The sequence below is a fragment of the Bubalus kerabau genome, chromosome 8 (genome assembly GCF_029407905.1).
Source record: "Bubalus kerabau isolate K-KA32 ecotype Philippines breed swamp buffalo chromosome 8, PCC_UOA_SB_1v2, whole genome shotgun sequence".
In the NCBI taxonomy this organism is placed as follows: domain Eukaryota; kingdom Metazoa; phylum Chordata; class Mammalia; order Artiodactyla; family Bovidae; genus Bubalus; species Bubalus kerabau.
Genome location: NC_073631.1, coordinates 25,673,746 through 25,686,144, shown reverse-complemented (window position 1 = coordinate 25,686,144; position 12,399 = coordinate 25,673,746). Strand labels below are relative to the sequence as shown.

Below are 12,399 nucleotides of genomic sequence, written 5' to 3'. Positions count from 1 at the left end.
AGCGACTTCACTTTCACTTTTCACTTTCAGTCATTATAATATGGAAGTGTAATATATAAAGATTATATAATATATTGATTATAGCAAAAATGCAGCAATAATATTATAAAATGGAGAGAGTAAAAGGAGATATATTGGAGCAAGATTTCTATATTTTAGCAGAATTAAGTTAAATTAGATTTTGATAAGTATAGTTACATATTGATATCACTAATAAATCCACTAAGAAAGTAACTGACACATTTAAAATTAGCAGAGAAATTAAACAGATACACTGGAAACATTTATCACAAAATAAGGCAGTATATGAGAAACAAAAAAATAAAATGCCATTAAACAATAGGAAACAATAACAAAATAGCAAGTATAAATTCAGCCTTATTAATATTTTCATTAAATGAGAATGGACTAAATACCCAAATCAAAAAATAGAGATTGTTAAACTGGCTTTTAAAAATCCAGTTATATATATGTTATTTGTAAGAGACTAACATTAAATCCAAATGCAAACATAGGCTCAATGTAAAAGAACAGTAAAAGAAATACCGTGCAAATAGCAACCATAAGAGAATTGGGGTGCTTGAAGATAACAAATGGCAGTACATCAGGATTATTTAAAACTTGTAAATGTGTATGTACCCATGGAATTCAGGATATAAACGTACATAGACTTCTAAATGCATGAAGCCCCTAAATACATAAGCAGGAGCTAAAAGATTAAAACAAAAATGAAAACTTTAACAACATTGCCTTGATTTTTTGATACTTCACTCTTTGTAATTTATAGGAAAACTGACAGAAAATAGCAATAATATAGGAGTTTTCAACAACACAGTCAACCAACTATATTAAATTGGCATACTGGGAACACTCCACCAAATGACTCCAGAATACACATTCTGTTCACTCACCCACACTCATGGCACATTTTCCTGTAGAAATTATTTGCTGTTCCACAAAACTAGTCTCAATAAATGTAAAAATATTGACATACAATATATATTTATGGAGTATATAATTTGACCACAGCCTAATTACATGAAAAAGCTACAACAGAAATAAACCTGGGAAAACCCCAAAGAGTGGAAATTAAACAAGACACTTCTAATCATACATGAACAAAGGAAAAATCACAAGTAAAATTAAGAATATTTTAGATAAATGAAAATTAAACCCCAGCATATTTACGAGATATAGTTAAAGCAGTGTTTAGAGTGGAATTCGTAGATTTAAATGCGTATATCAGAGAAGAATAAAGGTCTCATATCAGTTACCTAGTTTTCCATCCTAAGAAACCAAACTAAATCCAAAGCAAACAAAACAGATGAAGTAGTAAATATTAGAGCAGAAATTGGTGAAATAGAAAATGGGAAGTAATAGAAAAAAATCAGTGAAACAATAGAAGATTTATTTTTTTATAAAATGAACAAAATTGATGAAATATAGCTAACCAAGGAAATACAAGAAAAAATACAAGTTACCAAAATCCAGAATAATAACTAAAACTTATAGAGGAAAACTAGGCTTCCCAGCTGGCTCAGATGGTATAGGATGTGCCTGCAATTCAGTAGACCCAGGTTCGATCCCTGGATTGGAAAGATCCCCTGGAGAAGGAAATGGCAACCCAGTCCAGTATTCTTGCCTGGAGAATCCCATGTACAGAGGAGCCTGGTGGGCTACAGTCCATGGGGTCACAAAGAGTCAGACATGACTGAGTGACTAACAGTTTCATAGAGGAAAACTGGTGAACATCTTTGTGACTTTGGGTTAGGCAAAGTGAGTTTAGGCATGCTAGTGAAACCATGACCCACAAACTAAAAATTGAAAATTTGGACTCCAATAAAATTAAACATTCTTGCCCTTTAAAAGACAGAACTAATAAAATTTTCAAAAAGCTAAAGTGGGAAAAATATTTGCAAATACTATGTCAGATAAATGACTTGTATCCATATTATGTAAATAAGTATCATCCAAGAATAATAATACAACTTGATTAATAAAATGGACAAATTAATATATATTTCACCAAAAACTTTTATTTTTTTAAGATACAGAATAAATTATATTTGATTTAAAGCTTTTAGTAAAAACATTAATTTGTTCAAAGGTATATGAGCCTACAGGTTGAAAAAAGTCACTGATTCTCAACTACTCCTCTCCATTATAGGCCCTCAAATGACTGAGATGTCCAGGAAATGGTAATTATGAGAAAATAATTCTGGGTTATTTTAGCATTGCAAAAGATATTGATTTAAAATTTTTTTCAGATACTTTTTAAAAAACAAATCAGTACATGAAGAACATACATGAAGCATTCTTAATCAATAGGAAAATAAATTACAATAATAAACTGCGGCATCAGTTCAGTTCAGTCGCTCAGTCATGTCCTACTCTTTGCGATACCCTGTACTGCAGCACACCAGGCCTCCCTGTCCATCACCAACTCCTGGAGTTTACTCAAACCCATGTCCATTAAGTCGTTGATGCCATCCAACCATCTCATCCTCTGTCATCCCCTTCTCCTCCCGCCTTCAATCTTTCCCAGCATCAGGGTATTTTCAAATGAGTCATTTCTTTGCATCAGGTGGCCAAAGTATTGGAGTTTCAGCTTCAACATCAATCCTTCCAATGAATATTCAGGACTGATTTCCTTTAGGATGGACTGGTTGGATCTCCTTGCAGTCCAAGGGACTCTCAAGAGTCTTCTCCAACACCACAGTTCAAAAGCATCAATTCTTTGGCGCTCAGCTTATAGTCCAACTCCCACATCCATACATGAGTACTGGAAAAACCATAGCTTTGACTAGACTGACCTTTATTGGAAAAGTAATGTCTCTGCTTTTTAATATGCTGTCTAGGTTGGTTCATAACATTCCTTCCAAGGAGTAAGTGTCTTTGAATTTCATGGCTACAATCACCATTTGCGGTGGTTTTGGAGCCCCCCAAAATAGTCAGCCACTTTCCACTGTTTCCCCATCTATTTGCCAGGAAGTGATGGGACCAGATGCCATGATATTCATTTTCTGAATGTTGAGCTTTAAGCCAACTTTTTCACTTTCCTCTTTCACTTTCATCAAGAGGCTCGTTAGTTCCTCCTCACTTTCTGCCATAAGAGTGGTGTCATCTGCATATCTGAGGTTATTGATATTTCTCCCGGCAATCTTGATTCCAGCTTGTGCTTCCTCCAGCCCAGCGTTTCTCATGATGGACTCTGCATATAAGTTAAATAAGCAGGGTGACAGTATACAGCTTTGACATACTCCTTTTCCTATTTGGAACCAGTCTGTTGTTCCATGTCCAGTTCTAACTTGATTCCTGACCTGCATACAGATTTCTCAAGAGACAGGTCAGGTGGTCTGGTATTCACATCTCTTTCAGAATTTTCCACAGTTTATTGTGATCCACACAGTCAAAGGCTTTGGCATAGTCAATAAAGCAGAAATAGATGTTTTTCTGGAACTCTCTTGCTTTTTCCATGATCCAGCGGATGTTGGCAATTTGATCTCTGGTTCCTCTGCCTTTTCTAATACCAGCTTGAACATTTGGAAGTTCATGGTTCACATATTGCTGAAGCCTGACTTGGAGAATTTTGAGCATTACTTTACTAGCGTGTGAGATGAGTGCAATTGTGCAGTAATTTGAGCATTCTTTGGCATTGCCTTTCTTAGGTATTGGAATGAAAACTGACCTTTTCCAGTTGTGACCACTGCTGAGTTTTCCAAATTTGCTGGCATATTGAGTGCAGCACTGTCTCAGCATCATCTTTTAGGAAATGAAATAGCTCAACTGGAATTCCATCACCTCCACTAGCTTTGTTTGTAGTGATGCTTACTGAAGTATACTGCTGCATACCCAGTAGGAAATCTATGATCAATAGCCAGATAATACTAAGTGATGGAGAGAATGTGCAAAACATGAAACCCACATTAATTTCTGATGGGTTATGTGGAACAAGCACTTTCAATACGTTAGGCAATTTCTTTAAAATTTAATTCATCCAAGAGAAATGAAAAGTTATGTCAGTGTAAATACTTGTATCTCTATTCAGTAACATTTAAAAATTTTAATGGAGGCTTATGATTTGTTACTTCTTACTCAAAAGAGAACAATGTACATCAGTGTCACAATGTAGCAGAAGTAGTATCACCAGGGAACTTGGAAATGCAAATTATCAAACATTACCCCTGACCTCCTGAATCAGAAACTTTGGGCAGGGGAGGCAGCAATCTATTTTAGTAAGCCTTCACCTTGATTCTGTTGTATGCTCAAATTTCAGAGCCACAAACCTTCATATTCCTATAGTAGTGTGGTTCTCTTTCTCTGAGAGAAAATAAATACACAGCTCCTAAGTCTCCACAAGCCAAATGTTGGTTTTATTTATTTTTTTAAGGTTGAATAGGAAAATATTTTTTTAACATTAAGTATTATGTACAAAAGCATAAATTTATGTTTCTCTTGGGAAAAAACCACAAGATGTGGCAATACTCCTCTGGTCTTCCCTCCATGGCAGTATTGAGCTGGAGCAGATCCTGTGTATCCTTTGAGACACAGAGGGCTCTTCATGTGTCTTCATCCCACAGAGCTTCCTTCACACATCTTCATTATCTGCATGACCCTTTTGGGTCTAATTTCCTTACCTTTAATTTTCAATTAAATCCCAAACTGCTGCTAAGTCACTTCAGTCGTGTCCGACTCTGTGCGACCCCATAGATGGCAGCCCATCAGGCTCCCCCATCCTGGGATTCTCCAGGCAAGAACGCTGGAGTGGGTTGCCATTTCCTTCTCCAGTGCATGAAAGTGAAAACTGAAAGTGAAGTCACTCAGTCATGTCCGACTCTCAGCGACCCCATGGACTGCAGCCTACCAGGCTCCTCTGTCCATGGGATTTTCCAGGCAAGAGTGCTGGAGTGAATCCCAAACTACTTCAGTACAAATTACAGATTTTGAAAACTACGTTGAATTATTCAAGCATGCAAGAAAATATTTTTAATATAGTATTGTTGTAACAGTTCTGGGAGATAGTATGTAGAGTTTGATTTTGTAGCCATATTTTCAGTTAGTTCAATGACTTTGTTCACCTTGTGTACTTACTTGGAGGGTTTACTTTTTTTTTTTAAGTCCCAGGAATCTCAGTCATAGTTTATTTATTCCTAGAGTGGATAGATTTGCTTGTGTTGGTAAAACAGTTTTTGTCTTTTAAAATAATAGAACTTCTGTGATAGCAATTTTGAATGAGAAATCTTCTTACATTTCTGTAATAACCATACTATTTATTTGTAACCTATATAGCTTTAATAAAAAAAAAGATATGGTGTTTATTTAGAAAATTTAATGATGAAGTTCTTATTTCTAGGTGAAAAGGTAGAAGGTTGAGGTGGTGGCCAGATTGTAGCAAACTGTGTGAATATTTTGTTATTAAACCCTTGAAATGTGAAATTTATTGATCTTTCCCTCTCCCTGATTCATACTTTTTTTGACTAGATGCCTAAGTCTTTTTGAAAACAGTGATATTCAACTTAATAGATTAATGAAAAGATAGTTTAATAAATTTAAATTATTGAACATGTTAGGTTGTTTGAATCAGTTTCTGATTTATTCATAATAGTGGAAGGAGAAGTGTTTGATTCGCCTGTCAGGAACAACTACGAGATAATCCATCTCAGAGCAAACAATTCCTTTCCTTATTTTGAGACCTTGAACATTGCCACTGCCGATTTCATTATTTTCCTGGCAAATAGTCACAGAATCGGCTATAATCAACTTTCTCAAAGATTTGGAATAATTTTCCTCAAATTAGTAATGAAATAGAAAAAAATGAAACTATACTTATAATGAGTGTCCCCATTTTTTATTTTTGCTGATTTTAATATTTATTAACTGACTTTTTGATTCTCTAAAGATGAGAATTGTTAGTTAAAAATTTATGTTGTTGAAGGAATATCTCAGCTCTGAGAGGGGGATCTCGAAGTTGCTAACTCTTCATCTACTAATCTTTTAAATTGGGAATTTAATAGCACCTTTCTTGTAAAGTTGTAGTAAAAATTAATTCAGAATATTCATTTTAATTACTATACTTGATACAAGGTAAAATTAAAAATAGATTAATTTGATACAAAATAATAGTTCAATATCTGTTGATATCTGTGTGCTTATTAGCATGATTTGCTCATAACATATTTAATCGCTTGCTTGTTTTATAATTAGATTACCAATCCATAGTATATTTCATATTCAGATATTTAAATAAAGGATTATTTGCAATTATAAGCAACTCTGTGGCATATAAGTAATAGTATTCAACTAATAAATTGATACTTATACAGTTCTACTTGAGTATAACTTCTAAGAAACTCAAATTAATGTCCTATTTTAAAAGTTATTTTGAGGTAAGAATATGACCCTCATATATTTTCATTTGTCAGTTCTACTCTAAAATTTTTTAAAACAAGTTACTTTTATAGTGGACGATGTACCTGCATGATTTGAAAAGAAGATCAAAGTTTGGTTTATTATTTACATCACAATTTAGAAAGATGTTCCAAAAAGTATTTCATTAGCTAGAACTATAAAAGCCTTGTGATTTAAATAGTTTCCAAAATATAATCAGTTTTCAAGTTAATTAGTAGGATTTTCATTGGCACTTTTTTACAGTTAACATTTATCATTTATCTCCTGGGTTTAAAGATTTTAATTTGCCTTGCAAAGAAATGGAACTTTAAAATGAGAATCAGATTACTTTTTGGTAATTAACTGCCTAGAAATGTCGGTAACCCAAAAGCAGAACCAGCAAATTTAGGCACAAAATAGCAGGTAGAACATTTTCACCAGTAGTAATCAGTGGAACATAGTAACTGCATGGAGGAGTTGTATATTTAGAAAATCATCCATATGTTCACAATTTTAATTTCATTCTAACACTCTTTCATTAAATGAGACATTATCCTGGGTCCTAGGGAATAAGCAAAGCTGAACAACATATAGTTCTTCCCATAAGAACATTTACAGCCTAGTAAAAGAATGTATTTCACTATAAAAATTTGGCAACACTCATGATAAAAAATTGACCTTCAGCTATAGTGTTTAAAATCTAGTAGGCATGTTGAAAAAATCTTGTTTTAGTAAAACCTTTTTGTTGGTATAATAGGAAAATGTAGGTAATAATTATTTAAGTCTTAATTGCTTCCAGAATTAGAGTGAGTCTGTCTCTTAAAATTTAAATGAATAAACTCTCAAAAAACTTCCCCTCATTATGGTCACAGAGCTAATTCATTTTATTTATTTTTTAGTGAGAAACTAAAAGTTATACAATTTTGCATGTAATAAAAGCAGAATAAGCATTTGACATAGATACAATTGTTCTAAACGGACATAAGCATCTAGTATGTTCCATAGACATTAATTTTCTTTTTTTACTTTTATTCTTAATTATATGTAATACTCCCAAATGTGGTCAAACCTACTTAATACATAGAAGATAGAATAATAAAGTATGGATTCTGTCTTAATCACTCTGTTCTATTAAATATTAAAGGTCTGTTATTAATAGCGCTTTTATAATGGATGTCATTTTCTACCTTGGATGAAAATCTCATCTCCTTTCATGTATTCACTGCAGAAGTTATATAATCTTTTCAATTTGGAATCTTGTACCAGAGGAATTTTCTGTTGACCACATACCATATTTTCTTTATAACTGCCTCAGTTCTTGACATGTAATAAATGCTCACCAGTTGTTTGGTAAATGCATAAATGACCTCATGATTAAATGAAAGAAAGAATAAAAAAGAAAAGAAATGAATTGTCACAAAACAAAAATCTCTTTCTTTAGTTCAGGTAAACTGTTTTCAGGTTTTGGTGTGTAAACTTCTACTGCCAGGTAGATTTTTTGATTTGTCATCTTTTGAAACCTCTGTAATGGCGAACTGTTTGATAATTGAGTACTATGGTATATTAATGGACCAGGACTCTCAACTATATTTAGTAGGAAAAATGGATGACACAGTAAGTGTTTACAAGTTGTATACCTTAATTATAATTTGAGAGATATGTATGATACTCTTTATTTTTGGCAACGACTATTAATCCATTCTCTAAAATCTGAGCTATATAGGAACATTTTAAGACAAATTAAAGATACAGTTCTCCGGATGACATTTTAGAAGATTCAAGCTATCTAAGGGCATAATACTATCACATATGCAGGTACACTTCAAGAGAAAATCTATTTCTTAACATTTTACTATCTTTCAAAAAAAACAAAGGTATGATTGAAAAAACTTTACTGTTTGAGTAGTCATTAAATATATATCCCTTATATAGATCCTCTTTGGTAATCAAATTAAGCCAAATAATTCCGTCTTGTAGGAAAATAAGCATTATAGTAGACTTCTCATATACCAGTTTCTGTGACTGTATTTAATGCTGTACAAATGTGAATATGTTGTATTGGGGGTATGTATTCATCATTTGGTAAATAAGATACCTATAGATAATGGACGCAAATTGACTGGAATCAAGATTAAAATTTAATGCCAGCTCAAAATCACTGCAGACGGTGACTGCAGCCATGAAATTAAAAGATGCTTGCTCCTTGGAAGAAAAGCTATGACAAACCTCAACAGCACATTAAAAAGCAGAGACCTTACTTTGCCAACAAAGGTCCATATAGTCAGAGCTGTGGTTTTTCTAGTAGTTATGTGTGGATGTGAGACTTGGACTATATAGAAGGCTGAGCGTCAAAGAATTGATGCTTTTGAATTGTGGTGTTGGAGAAGACTCTTGAGAGTCCCTTGGACTGCAAGGAGATCAAACCAGTCAATCCTAAAGGAAATCAGTCCTGAATATTCATTGGAAGGTCTGATCCTGAAGCTGAAGGTCTAATACTTTGGCCACCTGATGCAAAGAGCTGACTCATTGGAAAAGACCCTGATCCTGGAAAAGTTGAAGGCTAGAGGAGAAGGGGACAACAGAGGATGAGTTGGTTGGATGGCATCACCAACTTGATGGACATGAGTTTGTGCAAGCTCCCAGAGATGGTGAAGGACAGGGAGTCCTGGCGTGCTGCAGTCCATGAGGTCACAAAGAGTCAGACACAGCTGAGCCACTGAACAACAAGGTTAAAACAGTAGTGAGCTGTCTAATTATGCTGCTGCTGCTGCTAAGTCACTTCAGTCATGTCCGACTCTGTGCGACCCCATAGACAGGAGCCTACCAGGCTCCCCTGTCCCTGGGATTCTCCAGGCAAGAACACTGGAGTGGGCTGCCATTTCCTTCTCCAATGCATGAAAGTGAAAAGTGAAAGTGAAGTCGCTCAGTCTCGTCCAGCTCCCAGCGACCCCATGGACTGCAGCCCACCAGGCTCCTCCGTCCATGGGATTCTCCAGGCAAGAGTACTGGAGTGGGGTGCCACTGTCTAATTATAGGAAAGACTAAATGTCTGTGTATACTATATGCAATGAAATGTAAGAAAATTATGGAAATATAGTTTAACCAACCATTTAGAAAGGACAACTTGTTTTCTCCATTCTTGATTGAAATCTTATATGATAGTAGAGAGTTCATAAAGGGAGAAGGCAATGGCACCCCACTCCAGTACTCTTGCCTGGAAAATCCCATGGACGGAGGAGCCTGGTGCGCTGCAGTCCATGGGGTCGCTAGGAGTCGGACACAACTGAGCAACTTCACTTTTACTTTTCACTTTCATGAATTGGAGAAGGAAATGGCAACCCACTCCAGTGTTCTTGCCTGGAGAACCCCAGGGACAGGGGAGCCTGTGGGCTGCCATCTATGGGGTCACACAGAGTCGGACACGACTGATGTGACTTAGCAGCAGCAGTTCATAAAAGGTCACTTAAAAATTGAATATAATATTCCTATTCACATCTTAAACTGTAAACATTATGTAAATGAACTAATTCAACTCTGTAAGATGGAAGGATAAAGGGATAATAACAATAGCATTGGATTTGGGCTCAAGAAACCTGAGTTAAATATATGACTCACTCAGTCACTTTAAATATATTAATTAGGTTATCTAGGTCCTAAATTAATTTTCTAAGTATTTTCAGCCTCAAGGAGTTCAGTATCAACTTATCTAATATATGTTATCTCTAAAACTGATTTAATAGGAATTATGCTTAGTATGGGTGTCCCTGGTAACTCAGATGGTAAAGAATCTGCATGCAATGCAGGAGATCTAGGGTCAATCCTTCAGTTGGGATAATTTCCATATAGCTCATAAGTAAGGAGAAGGGATTCTGGGAGTCTCCCCAATAGGTCCACAGGGCCTTTGCTGCAAAAATTGCACATTATCTGTCCCCCAAATCAAAATCTCCTGTTGTTTCTTCCCTAAGAAAATGTTTTCTTTCGAATAGACATCTTCAGGAGGTAAAATAGCTTAACCTAAGTAGCAGTAATTTAAGAAATTTTAGGCAGCCTGTCAAGACAGTAGGGAAGGCATTCTTTAAGTCGATGATCCCTTTAAAGATCCTCAAATCATGTACTGTACATTTCAGGGGCTCACAGATCCAATCCTGATAATATTTTACTAGTTTTTACAACAATACATTTTTGAGCACTTCTCCGGTTGTCCAGTGGCTAAGACTGTGCTGTCAATGCAGGGGCCCCAGGTTCCATATCTGATCAGGGATCTAAATCCCACATGCTGCAACTAAGAATTCACATGTTGCAAACAATGGTCCAACACACTGCAACAAAGATGGACTATCCTGCATGCCACAACTAAGACCTGGCACAGACAAATGAATAAATAAATATTCTTTAAAAATAATAAAATAAGCAATACATTTTTTGATCACACAGATAGAAGGGTAAAAGATGAATATTAACAAAGCCACAGTCTGAAGCCTGCTGTGTAATCGTTGATCCTAGCATATAGTTTATTAACATTTGTCTCCTGATTTTATTGTACAGTATAAATGAATAAAGCCAAGATACACCTTTTCCATTGTTTATAACTGATTTAGTTAGAAATAGTTTTTAACGAGTCCTGCCCAGTTGTCTCTTGGAGAGTCACGTGGTTGATAGAAGACTGTCATCAGCCTTTGTAGCAGTATTGCCTTGTAGCTATTATCCTCAGCAACCAAAGGTGGCTTTAAAAATGTTTTATAATGTGAATCCATCGTGCTAGATGACTGTTGACAAATCTGTGTATCTGTGGGCATGCACTGTAGGCTTAGGATGGACAAGTGTTTGGACTTTCATGTCTGGGATTGTGCCATCAGTACACACAGTTAAGTCACATGTTTTGTGGGTTTTTTTTTTTTTTGGCTCCCCCCCCACCATGCCATCTGTGTGTTTGGCATTATGCCCACTTGCAAGTTGGTCAGACCTGTGCCAACATAATGGAATGTAGATGGATGGTACATAGAATGCTGCAAAATGTAACATTTTAAAGGAGAAAACCTGCTTCAGGGGGCACCACGTTGGTTCAACATATGGCCTTCCATGGATACCTGAGGAGAAAGGGTGAACAGAGACAAGAAATCCACAGATACTCCCAAATGGCAACAAAAGTAAGAATGCTGTGACAATGTCTGTACAAGTACAAAATGAAAACATTGTCATACACCTTATGGCTTGACATATTTAAAATTAAGTCATATGTAGAGCCTCCATGAAAATGTTGATTAGTAATAGACCGTTAAGATGTTTATAGGCACATTTACTTTTTCAGGAGCATATCCGATAATATGCTCAGAGAGTTAAGTGTTTCGTTAAAATCACAGTATTCCTTGGAAAAAATAATCAGAGCTTAAATGATACTTTTGAATTTTGCGGGTCAAAGAATAAGATGCTAGGTTTTAGAATTTTCATGGAAAGCACTGGTTGATCTTAATTTTTTATGTCAGTGAGTGAGACTTTTAATATTATATAGTTTTTTGAGTTAAGCATATGTGCTAGGTTATGGTTGGATGCTCAGCTTAATGATATGAGTTTGAGCAAACTCTGGGAGACAGTGAAGGACAGGGAAGCCTGATGTGCTACAGTCCATGGAGTCGCAGAGTCAGACTTGACTGAGCAGCTGAACAAGAACAAATGCTAGCTGATGCTGCAACAACAAACAAGCCTTTAAATCTCTATGCTTTAATCCAGTAGACATTATATGTTGTCCATGGGTTAGGCAGTTGTCTTCTAAATACCCCAGGCTCTTGCAGCTACTACCTCTGCTATGTTGTAAGTCCATTGTCCCCTTGGTATCATCCAGCCTACAGATGGAGTGGGGAATAGGGCAAAAAGAAGGAGCCCTGGACAGGTAACTACACCTGGACACAAGTGAGGCTACTACTCCTACTTCCTCCACTTAAAATCTACTGGCCGGAACTAGTCCGTGGTTAACCTGCTAGGAAATACAGAGGGAAAGAGAGTATCAGGGAGTGT

General features: G+C 35.7%; 1 protein-coding gene across 1 annotated transcript in view; it reads left to right on the top strand.

The window, feature by feature from the left end:
- Nucleotides 1-12,399, top strand: part of DGKB (diacylglycerol kinase beta) — a 1,145,939-nt gene that overhangs the window by 718,692 nt on the left and 414,848 nt on the right. The gene's annotated exons all lie outside the window — the stretch shown is intronic.